At 42.8% G+C, this 12,111-nt stretch overlaps 1 protein-coding gene across 7 annotated transcripts in view; it reads right to left on the reverse strand.

Annotated features, from left to right (window-relative positions):
* Positions 1-10,802, reverse strand: part of PUM2 (pumilio RNA binding family member 2) — a 72,809-nt gene extending 62,007 nt beyond the window's left edge. Inside the window, exon 1 of one of the 7 annotated variants that reach the window (XM_032681588.1) lies at positions 10,721-10,802. The gene's annotated coding sequence lies outside the window, so the exon portion shown is untranslated. Of the gene's footprint in view, positions 1-10,437; positions 10,485-10,720 lie in introns of those variants that run through there. The other 6 variants (XM_032681585.1, XM_032681584.1, XM_032681587.1 and 3 more) reach the window with 6 other exon arrangements.
* Positions 10,803-12,111: the final 1,309 nt, after the last annotated feature.

Here is a 12,111-nt window from a genome sequence, read left to right on the forward strand (position 1 = left end):
GGGGAGAACATTTGCAAGTATTCTGACATCCTAGAAAATATATCCTGAGCTTCCCAAAAATCTAATCTCTGTAACTCCAAATATTATGGACAGACTGCTGATCACTAAGCCTTTGTATCATAGACAATTCTTCATTATAGAAGTGATGTGAATTAATGACAAACAGATCACTAACCTATCTGCAGCCCCATGGGGATGTGAACAAAAGGATGATGCCACACCAGTTGCTCCGCTAGCAAAGAGACTGAAGGTTTTTTTAGACTTGAGGGAAAGAATAAAAAAGGTAAAAACCACATGCAAAATAGTTTTTATACTTATTCCATTATCCTTTATAACTCTTTTCAATATTAAGTATTTTAAAGAAAGATGAATGAGATGCAGGGATGATTGTCTCTAGATTAAGGAGTTTATACTTAGCCCTGTCAGTGACTGGATGGTCACTACTGTTTTATTATGGAAGGTGACAGTGGTGGCCTCCTGACTCAACACTTCTGGCTTTGACAACTTGTACCGAGGAGTTGTGCATGCACTATGTTTCAGCTGAGTGTCCAAAGAATTTTGGTTATCACCCCTCATGCAAGTGTATGCTCCCCTAGCCTCTGCCCTCCTCTATGCTGCCAAATATTCTGCAGAGCCTCCCTCTCTGCCAGTAAAGTAGTTCAACTTTCCAAAGTGTTTGCCATGAGTAACTGTTGTCCATCACTCCAATTTTCATTGTTACAGCTGAAGAACACAGACTGTGAATGTAACAATATCACATGTTTCTGTGCCTCTTATTCTGAACGTTTTATGAGCCAATTACGTGAGTTCTGAGCCAGAGTGGTCAGTTAATCTGGACACCAACGTGTCAAGTGGTGTCCAAATTAACTGACACCACCAGAAAAAATTCTTTTTGCTACGTGTAGTGAATCCCATTCAACTGTGGTGTGTTGGAACTTCTTGCTCTTCTTATGTGTGTGCCACCTGAAGACCTTCCATTACAGTCTTGATAATTTCCAAATTAACATACATCAAGCCTCAGTCCTACCATGGATCTCCAGGATAACACACTTGGATCTTTCTCTGTGCTACCGAAGGCCTCTGATGATACTGTGCATTAATATACAATAGAATATTTTAGTTGGGAGGAATCTTCTAGTCCAACCAGTTGACCACTTCAGGTCTGACCAAAAATTAAAGGTTGTTATTAATGGCATGAACTGCCTTCCAATCATTGACACTTCAGTGACAATTCCCACAGTTCATTCCTCAATAATCCCTTATAAAGGATCCTAACAAACAATTCTTCAGTCTTTCAACCAGAGTGAAAATTAAATATCCTACTAGACAAATAATTATCTTTACTGAAGATATTGTTATGCCTTATGTTTAATAAGATGTTCAGTTCTTTTGAAGACATTTCAGATGGTTTTCAGAATACCAAGATAATGCTTCCCTAATCTTCCCATGAATTAATTTTTTGAATTAATGAAGTATATTCATCAGCTGCTTATTCTCTTACTAACTTCTTTAGCACTCTAACTAATTTGTAGATTCCTCACACTCCATCAGTGATTCCAGGCAAGTTGATATGTTCCTCTAGTTGTTCACAACAGCTCTTTCAACTCACTTCTATGTATCGCACAGAGTCAGTCAAAAGTATCAGGTATCCTCTGGTATCAAAGTGAATATAAGGTTTCTCCACATTCTGTACTTACTTGAATCCTGTTAAGGTCTCACACTCATGTGAGTTTCTTGACCAAAGACTAGTGGATTTCCCAAGATAATTTAGGTAATCCTCATTTTCAATATATGAAAACTTTTTACTTTTTGTGATTTCTTTTCACTTGAAAAATCCTTGAAGTCACAATTTTCCACCTCTGTATTTAACTTTCTATTTATTCTAGTTCCTACTGAAACACTGGGGCTAGAGCTTCACAAAAAAAATGGTTCAGTCTTGCTATATTTTCTAGAATGCTTTTTTACTACTTTGGCATTACCTTACATTCTCTGACTGCACTATGATATGTTAAAATTTATGTCAAACCCACAGTTTTAAGCTACACTTAGATAATGCATGATGAAGAAAAGATCTCAGTATCTTAATTTCTACTTCTTATATACACCTCTATCTAGCAATCTGGGCTCTGGTAGTCCTGCCTGAGCAGGGGGGTTGGACCAATGACTTCCAGAGGACTATTCCAACCTGGAGGACTGCATCAAGCACAGCATTCGGGAGAACGTCTTGGGATTTTGGTGGAGAGCTGGGGTTGTTCAGCCTGGAGAAGAGAAGGAACCCAGAAGACCTTACAGCCCCTTCCAGTACCTAAAGGGGTTATAAGAGAGCTGAAGAGGGACTGCTTACAAGGGCATGGAGGGACAGGGTAAGGGAGCATGGTTTTATACTGACAGAGGGCAGCTTTATAGTAAGTATTAGAAAGAAATTCTTTACTGTGAGGGTGGTGAGGCACTGGAACAGGTTGCCTAGAGAAGTTGTGGATGCCACTGTAAGACTCGAGGCTCAGACCTATGAGTTCACTGAAGGGTTTTACTTTAAAAATATACAAGGCTCCAAAAATTCACCCACCAAATCTTTTTCAAAAGGGCCTTCACTTCTTTTCATACCTTAAGAGAGAGCACAAGGGAGAAATGCTGCACACGTTTTCTCAGGAGGTACTTCTACTAGGAAACTTTAGAAAAAAAAGGGAACTTGGTAAAAGTTTAAAGGGCAACAATCAACTAAGTAAAGCATTCTACAAGGCATTGACTTAGCACATGCTACCCATACAACTCAGTAAAATCCAACCCATTCAGTTTTAAGTTACCCAAAATATTAAGAAGGGGGATTAGGAGAAGTAAAGAAAGAGAGAGAAAAGGAGAGACTTATAGCTACCACCCAGAGTCCAGTTTCCACATGTCCAGGTGGCAGGGCCTGAACAACATGGAGAGCACGTCACTGCTTTTATTTGCTTTGGCCCCCCTGTGGCCACACCCCCAATCCCCAGGCAGGACCTCAGGAGCATCAGACATTCTGAGACTGGTTTAGTAGCTCCAGGGTGCCATGTGGTGTGGGCAGTGCTCCCGTGTGACAGCTGTTGTGGGGCTGGGTCAGGGGCTCCAAGGTATGGTGTGGGCAGTGCTCTGAAGTTCCAGTGAGTGAGAGCTGCTCCAGGGCTGACCAAGGAGGCTTCAAGGGCCTGGAGTATGGGCAGGACATCACCTCACCTTCCTGAAATTTGATCTACCCCTTCCCCCTCCCCCCTCACACACACATTTGAGTTGGTCTGAGCCAATAACTAATATAACAATCCAGGGTCTCACAGCCCCATCCCTGGAAGTGTTCAAGGCCAGGCTGGAGGAGGCTTTGAGCAACTTGGTCTAATGGATGGTGTCCCAGCCCATGGCAAGGGGGGTTGGAACTGGATGAACTTTAAGGTCCCTCCCAACCCAAACCATTCTGCAATTCTGTGAAAATCAGCCAAGATATTCATCTACTAAACTTGCTCCTATTAGTTTTCTTTCCATTTCTTCTCTAAATGCATAAAAAATTTGTCTTTAATATATTAACCTACACAGTCTGTGTAGTAGACACAGAGTACAATCACAGTTTACCTCCCTCCACTGTTTGCATAAATACAGATTTTAGAAAACACATTCCTTTAGTACGTCTAACTCTAGAGTTGTATGTTCTTAAAAAAAAAAAACAAAAAAAACCAAAAAAAAACCAAACCAACAAAAAACCCCAAAAGAATAACTTCCATTTTAACTAAATCAAAAAAAGCCCACTAGTACAGAGCTCAAATCAAAGAACTTAAACAGAGAAGCCCCCTGATATGTCCTTGATTTCTGCTAGTTCATATTGCTAAGGAAGAATGAGAGCAGTGAAAAGTGGCCCAGTGGTAGTGATTACATTAAGTTGGCAACTGTTATTTTCACATGGATAATACACAGCAAAGTAAGAGTAGCTTCCCCTTCACTAAATCTTCATAATGTGCAAAACCACTGAAGGACCTCAAATTAAGACTGGTTCTTCTGCATCCCCCATTCCAGTTACCAGAAAACACATATGAGGTTCATGACATTTACCTGTGGGAGGAATCCAAAAATATTTTGATGGACCTAACTGAATTCAACAAAGGTGCTGATTAAGGCATGGCTCTGAGTACTGGGGACGGAAAGCAGGTGGCAGAAGAGAGATGCAACTGTTATTCAGCACTTACCTATCTGTGAATAATTTTATCTACACAACATATCAGCCTTGGGAAATGCTAGTGAAAATCGTCACTGTTACCTGTGCAATGGACTGAACACTACCAAGGAAAAACCCAACATTTTCATACTCAGGAATTGTATCCATGTGGACAAGCAGAATACTGTAAAATCCTAGATTTACAAAACTGCTTTATGGTTTCTGTATAAGTAATAAAGAATGCAATAGAGCATAAAGCAGGATGTCAGGGGAAAAGGTTTTGTCTTTTGCTATGTAGGTCTATATAAGAGGAAGAAAACAGTAGAAGAGTAAAGCCAGAAACAAAATGCCAAAAGAAATTAAAAAATGAGAAAGAACAGGTGAAGAAAAAACCAGACAACAGGCATTCCCACTTTTAAAGTCAGCAAATTTTGTTTATTTACCTTTGCCCCTACATTTACTACATTTTTTTTGAACACAATACTAAAATTCTTGGGCTTGGGAAGATGCAAAAAAGCCCCTTGTGGACTTAATTGTGGCATGGTACATGAGTCCTTGGGGAAAATGCCATTCCCATCTGACAAACAGAATGAAGCTTTTAAAGGAAACTTGGGAAGCTGTATCAAATATTTGGGGGTAAAAAGCTTAAAACTAGATTTTCTTCTTCTTCTAGGTTACGATCTGCAAAAGGAGAAAGTTACATTTTGATCTACACTTCATTCTACTACTTCTATTTCACCTGAATAAAATGTTTCTATCTGCAAGTATAACAAGTAAGACTCAGTGCTAAATGCATATCACTTCTCATAAAGCTGACCAGGAGCAAGTGCCTTTTCAAACTGAACCAACTGCTTTCCATAAATTCAAAACTAATGATTTGATCGTATTCTGATAAAAACAGGTACTCACAGAAATATGAAATGCTTATAATAAGTCAAATGAACGGTTCCAACAGAACATTTCAAAATTATTTCGTGCAGTTTCATTTATAACTGCTTTAACAAAATTAACTGCAAGTTTTACAGTTCAGATTATTACAGCCTTGAAAAGGCAGCTTAATTCACAAATGTCGTTCCTAAAGATGTGGATTTGACACAAAACACAGCAACTGTTCCAAAGAAAAACAAAGCAATGCCCCACTGCATGACCTATATGAATGCCATCTCCTCCAGGCCAGTGGTGTTTGCCCCACACAGCTGCCCTCTAGTCTGCTGTGCCATCATCCTGGGAACACCCACGGAGGGATACCTGGATACTGGAAGCAACTGACACCACAACTGCAGGGCTGGGGTGAGGAGTGTTTCCGCCTGAATTGGGCCCTGATGTTACTGCAACTACTGTTCCAGCCGGGGCAATCCCTGCTCTAACCCCACTGGCTTCCTGACCAATGTTCACATGCATCATTCCTCTGATCTCCTGCCAGGACACTTCATTCATGCCTAGGAGGGCACATGGAATGCTCATTCCACACAAAAACCTAAGAAGAAAAACTCTTCTCAACATAAAAGACTTTCCCACATATGTTTAAATATGCAGCTCTTACAATTAGTATGGGGGGAAAAAAGAAGTCCAAACAATGTAAGAACAATATTCATCAACAAATATATTTATTGATTTAAACTTTAAATTATACATACCACTGCTGAATTAGGAGTCTAAAAGAAAAAAAACTACCAGAGTTTTTTTACAAGACAATGTATTAAAATGGTAGAGCTCCATATATTATAAATTCTTGCCCAGATATTTCCTTGCTTAAAAACCAAAATTTAAAATACAGTGTTCGATCATAACGGCAGCAGTTTTTTTACATTATTACTCAGCATGATGTGTAAAACCACCAATTCTCTCACATTACTATGTCTGATTCTATAATTAGTAGACTATGCAACAAAGTAGTACAGAAAACTAACTTCTCTATCTGAACTACATCTCACTCTTACATGCCAGCGTCAGTTTTGCTTTCAATGTGTTAAGCTATGTAAGATTCTAACACAGTAATCAACATTAAAAGTCTCTAAAACCCACACAAGAGTACATTTGGGGGTCTCCACAAAATAAAGATTTCTGGCTCAGATTTAAAATTAAGTTTGTCATCTTATTTGTGAAGCATTTAAGTCATGGCTTAAAACAAGTATAAATGTCAACAGCAAAAATCTCTGGTATGGACAAAATCTGCTGCAGGAAAAAATACCTGCCCCTGCCTTAACACACACACACTTAATGATCTCCACACATTCTTAATCTACCATAACTGGTGTTACTTTTAGTATGTCCTTTTAGTATGTAAGTGAACAAATATAAGCCCCAAACTACCACCTACAATCTAACCTTAGTATTTTCTGAGGAGGAAAAAAAAATTCAAGTCCAAGAAATGTCTCACTTTTCATGCTAAACAAAAGTGTCAAGTCCAAATAAAATGTAACATATGTGGAAAGCTATTTAATCAGACTACAACACTTAGGTCTCAAATATAGACAAGAGAAACCACAGTCCTTTAATCACTATACACAATTCTACCTTTTTCACTGAGCCTTACAGACTACTGAATGTCCCATCTTTGGGGAAATATACAATATACAGACAATTATATGGTATAAGTACTTTTTTTTAATAATCTTGAACAATCTTGGGTTTGTAACACATAAGATCTAAAGCTACTTTGTCTTATCAGTACCGCTACAGTAAATATTTGCTTCAGTAACCATGATGATGATGAAATACCCTACTAACATCAATTCTGCAACTTCTTTAGAAGCGACTAACTCACCATAGTACCATGCTCAAAACTCAAGTTTAAGCAATATATATCATAAAGGAGATAAACAAAAGATACTTGAAAAATATGAGTCAAGCCAGACAGACTCCTTATTTTTAGCTCAACTGCACAAAGTCATCTCCAGCAAGTCTAGCTTTGTATTTAATCAATACACACATGTTAAGAGTTACAGAATTCAATCCAGCTTTTAAAACCTCACTTCCCCTTTAAAGAGATTTGTAAACAAATTCTATGTGAAAATTCATATCAGCCATGCAAAATGTGTCTGACTAGTTCAATACATCACCCCAAATTCTTCCTCAAAATAACATGGATGAAATCTAAGAGCAAAGTTATGAACATAGGTCTGACACAACTCTCATTTCCATTAGGATTTACATGTTGAGAGCTTTATATGGAAAGACGGACAATCAGACCTATTACCTGTAACTTTAATAACACTGATGAAGCAGAGGGAACCTATCTTGGAATTGTATCAAAAATTAAAATCGAAAATAATCAAAATTACAAAATGTACACAAAAGATTATTTAGTCCAATGTACAAAAATAGTTGTTGCAAAAAGTAAGCCTTTTAGAAAGGCTGTAGATGTGCTATTTAGCACAGCCAGCAGAGGACAGAGGATCATATCACTTGCTCAAGTTTAGTGCAAATAGATGCATATGCAGAGCAGCTGGCAAATAAGTCAAATGTGGATTATTACAGAGATGCTGTTACTACATTTCAGAGTTTGCATTTCTTTCTCAACTTCCAAGATGGTTGTCGTAACCTCCCCAGACATATTTCTTCTACATATATACAACTGCTCTTAAATAGCCATGGTTAGGAAAAAAAAAATCTGTTAAGCAATAATGAAATATAATCTTTAGAGATATTGCTAGGGATGACATCTGGTCTTTATTTGTAAACCAAACATTTCACATACCAGTTCTTGCCTACTATTCTAAAAGCCACAGCAGGTATTCTGAGTGAGATCCAAACTAAATCTTGCTATAAATTTTCGGCATGCAAGCCGTTGCTATAAAAGAAATTTTATACAACTTGTTTGAAATGACACTGAAGCAGTTAGAACTGAATCCCTTTACATGTTTTGATGTAATTTAAAATGCTTTTCTACTATATGACTGTGAAGTGCCTCCACTATTAGCAGCACTACACAACCGGTATTATTTGTTATAGGAGAGAACCAGCTTTTAAACTAAAGACTTCTTGCCCCATTTCTGAGACAAAAGCCTGGGCACTGGCTTCAACACTGGAATGGTCGCATTGTGTGGAATAATGAAGACAACAGCTATGTTATGGGTGGGGAAATTCACATTTAACGAGGCAAGCATTTTCAACTAACTCACATACCTACATATATGATACACACTACTAGAAATATTTATAAGGCATGTCTACTGAACAGTCTTATGTTCCTTTGTAGACTTTCTATCAGAAACTTTTTTTAAAAGAAAATACAATGTATTGATACTTTTTTCACAGAGACTCCCAACACAGAAAGAATTTAACACTCAAGAGAATTTAGGTTTCTTTATAGGGCAATAAACAGTTAATTTTTATATAATTCCACATTCAAAAACAAGCAGGAAGACATACAAGCAGGAATTCAAACCATCTACTGGATTACTTGCCTTCATATAAAAACCTGGTCTAATAACTCTGCGGTTTTAGAAACCATTGTACCAAAAAAACCCCTGAAGTTATCAAGGAGAATGCTTTTCCAAACGCTGATTATTCAGTTCACACTCACATATCACTAAATCAAGGGGAGGGGGCAATATCTAAAAGTGCTGTTGAAAAATCAGCTCTAATTCAGTGTTCAACAAGCTCATGTCCTGTTAACACACTTGCCCCAAACATCTGCAACATCTGGCCCACTGAGAACAGTGCAGAGAAACACCCAAGGAAAACAGCTACATAAAGCCTTCAATGTGCTCTACAGTCCAGTGTAAGATCTAAGATATACTGTCATAACGAGAGGAATCTTCTCATAAAAAAACAGACTAGCCCAGCTCTCAGCCAACTGCCTGCACTATTGGCTCAATCACGACACCAGAGACATCACAACTGCCTCAGCACTGTGCCAATATCCACAACATAGAAGAAAAAGATTCAGTACTACAGGGTGATACTATAGGGAAGAAAAAGAGCCATTCTCATTAATGCAGAAAAAAAACTATTCAAATAAGATGGACTTTCCTACGTGCAGCATCCACATAATAAACTGCAGAATGTGCATTATCAAGCAGTTTCTCACATGCATTTGCCTACTAACCATTCTGCTGGGACACATTCCAAATTTTCAACTCCCTGAACACTTCAGGAAACTGTCAGGTGATTTGGTGTCATTTCCACACATATAACCCAAACTACACCACCACTAAATTAGCATTTCCCTTTTTATTCAAGTTTCCTTCTCCCACCTCCCTAGCATATTTATATTCGCGTTGACAGAGTTGTGGAGCAGAAAAAAGGAGGCAATATTTCCCTCAGCTTCTCAACAAAACTGCAACTGTTGTTAACATCTGTTTTTAAATCCAAGAATGACTAAATATAACAAAATACTATGCTTTAAATGTAAAAATGGTAACACGGCATAGTAATTATATTTCAAATGCATTCATATCCTACATACGTGAAGAACTATACCATCAACTCATTGCAAGTAAGAAGGCCTCACCTCTCAGCTGAGACGCAACAAAGAGAAAGTAAATGATTATTAGGCGATACAAGAACTTTTACCTATTCTCACTGCTCATAGACACCTCAGGGAAAAAAAGCATCCCAAACTCAGCTGATAAAAGCCTCTTTATCACATCTCAAACACGCTGCACATTTTGGTGTTAAGCCATCTTGCTACAACCTGTAAGCCAGAAGAATATAAACCGTCCCGTGTATATTAATTTTCTCTCACGGAAACAGAGCCCGACCTTATGAAATGTACGAAAGAAAACAATGACAAAAAAATAATCTTTGCACAACGAATGCCAAGGAGATTAAACGCCAAACTGCTCGCTGCACGCACGATCCACTCAGGGCAGGGAGCATTTTCCTCAACTTTTTGTTATTGTGGTTCTGCGCAGGCACGTTTGAAGCAGAACCAAACCCCACCGCTCCATTGTGTGCTACCAGCTACCGAAAGCGTTTGGCCTCCTCGCTGCACTCTGAGGAAGCGGTTATTATCCTTGAGAGCACCAAAAAAAAATAACATAAGTTTTTCGCCCGCTCGAACAAAGCCCATGCGATCCCAGCCCCGCCATGGCCCGTGGGGTCCGAGCGCCGCCCCCGGTCCCGCTCTCCCTGCGCCGGAGCCCTTTGTAGCCCCGGTGCGGTGCCCGCCCCCGCCTGCCCCGGGCCCCCAGGGCTCTGCTGGGCACCGACCCGGCCCTGCACACCCCCCCGGCCGGGGGCGGCTACTCCCGGGCCCCTCGGAGCGCACAATGCCGCCCCTCCCTCCCCGCCGCCCCTCACGGCGCCCGCTCCGTCCCCACCTCGGCGCCGCTCCCGGGCGGACACAAAGGCGGCGAGGCCGCCGCGCAGGCCCCGCGCCGCCCGGTGACCTGCCACAACATGGCCCCCTCCCTCCTCCTCCTCCTCCTCCTCCTCCTCCTCCTCCTCCTCCTCCTCCTCCTCCCCCTCCCCTCCCTCTCCCCTCCCTCGGCGCGCAGCCGAGCCCGCAGACAAAAGGGGGCTGGAGGAAGGGGGGCCCGCCCGCCCACTCCGCCCGCCCGCGGCCTCTCCAGCGCGGCGCCGGCCCCCCCCCGGGGTACTCACGGGCTGGGCTGGCGGCGATGGAGCCGGAGCGGCCGCTGGGACACCCCTGCCCGCCCGCCGGCCCCTTCCTCCTCCTCCTCCTCCTCCTGCCGCTCCCTCCGGGCGCCGCTCCTTCCTGCCTGCCCTCCCGCCCGCCCGGGGCTCACAACAACATGGCGCGGAGGGTCAGGGACAGCGAGAGCGCGGCAGCACCACCCCGGCCGCTCCCCCCCGGCCGCCGCCGCCGCCGCTCGGCCCCGCCGCCCCTGCCCGCCCCGGCCCCGCCGCGCCTGCGCGCCCGGCCCGGCCCGCGGGGAGGCGGAGGGAGGAGGCGGCGGCCCCCGGTCCCTTCCGCCGCGCATGCGCCGCGCACCGCCCCTCAGCGCGGGCGCCGCGGGAAGGGGGTGTTCTTGTTTGTGTCCCTGTGCCTGTTCCCTGTCCCTCCCGCCGCACAAAACGGGGCAAAACGGGGCTTGGCGTTTGTCTGTGTGTTTCTTCTCACTTTCACTTACGGTAACCAGTTCTGGGCTCCTCAGTACAAGAAGACAAGGACTTACTGGAGAGGGTCCAGCGGAGATCGCAAGACGATGAGGGGATTGAAGCATCTGTCTTACGAGGAGACACTGCGGCGAGCTGGGCCCTTTTCTGTCTAGAGAGCAGGAAACGGAGAAGGGATCTCGTTAGTGCATATAAATAATGTCAAAGGCAGGTGCCAAGATGATCAGAGAATCACAGAATATGCTAAGTTGGAAGGACCCATCAGTATCATCGAGTCCAACTCCTGGCCTTGCTCAGGACACTGCAAGAATCACACCATGTGCCTTAGAGCATTGTCCAAATGCTTCCCGAACTCTGGCAGGCCTGTGCTGTGACCACCTTCCCTGGGGAGCCTCTTCCAGTGCTCAGCCACCTCTGGGTGAAATCCTTTTCCTGATATCCAACCTAAAACTCCCCTGACTCAGCTTCATGCCTTTGCCTCAAATCCTGTCACTGGTTACAAGAGTGAAGAGATCAATATGAAGAGATTGGTATCTACCCCCCCCCCTCCCCCCCGCTTCCCCTCGTGAGGATGTTGAAGACCACAGCGAGGTCTCCTCCCTCAGTCTTCTCCAGGCTGAAGTCCCAGAATGGTGCCAGACTCTTTTCAGTGGTGCCCAGCAACATGATGAGGAGCAATGGCCATAAACAAAAACACAAGAAGCTTCACCTCAACATGAGGAAGAACTTTATGCTGAGCATGGCAGAGCACTGGAACAGGCTGCCCTGGGAGGGTGTGGAGTCTCTCTCTCTGGAGACATTCTAAACCCACCTGGGCACCTCCCTGTGTCACCTACTCTAGGTGACCCTGCCTTGGCAGAGGGGTTGGACTAGGGATCTCTAGAGGTCCCTTCTAACCCTAACAATTCTCTGAT

Source organism: Chiroxiphia lanceolata, chromosome 3, assembly GCF_009829145.1.
Source record: "Chiroxiphia lanceolata isolate bChiLan1 chromosome 3, bChiLan1.pri, whole genome shotgun sequence".
NCBI lineage: Eukaryota > Metazoa > Chordata > Aves > Passeriformes > Pipridae > Chiroxiphia > Chiroxiphia lanceolata.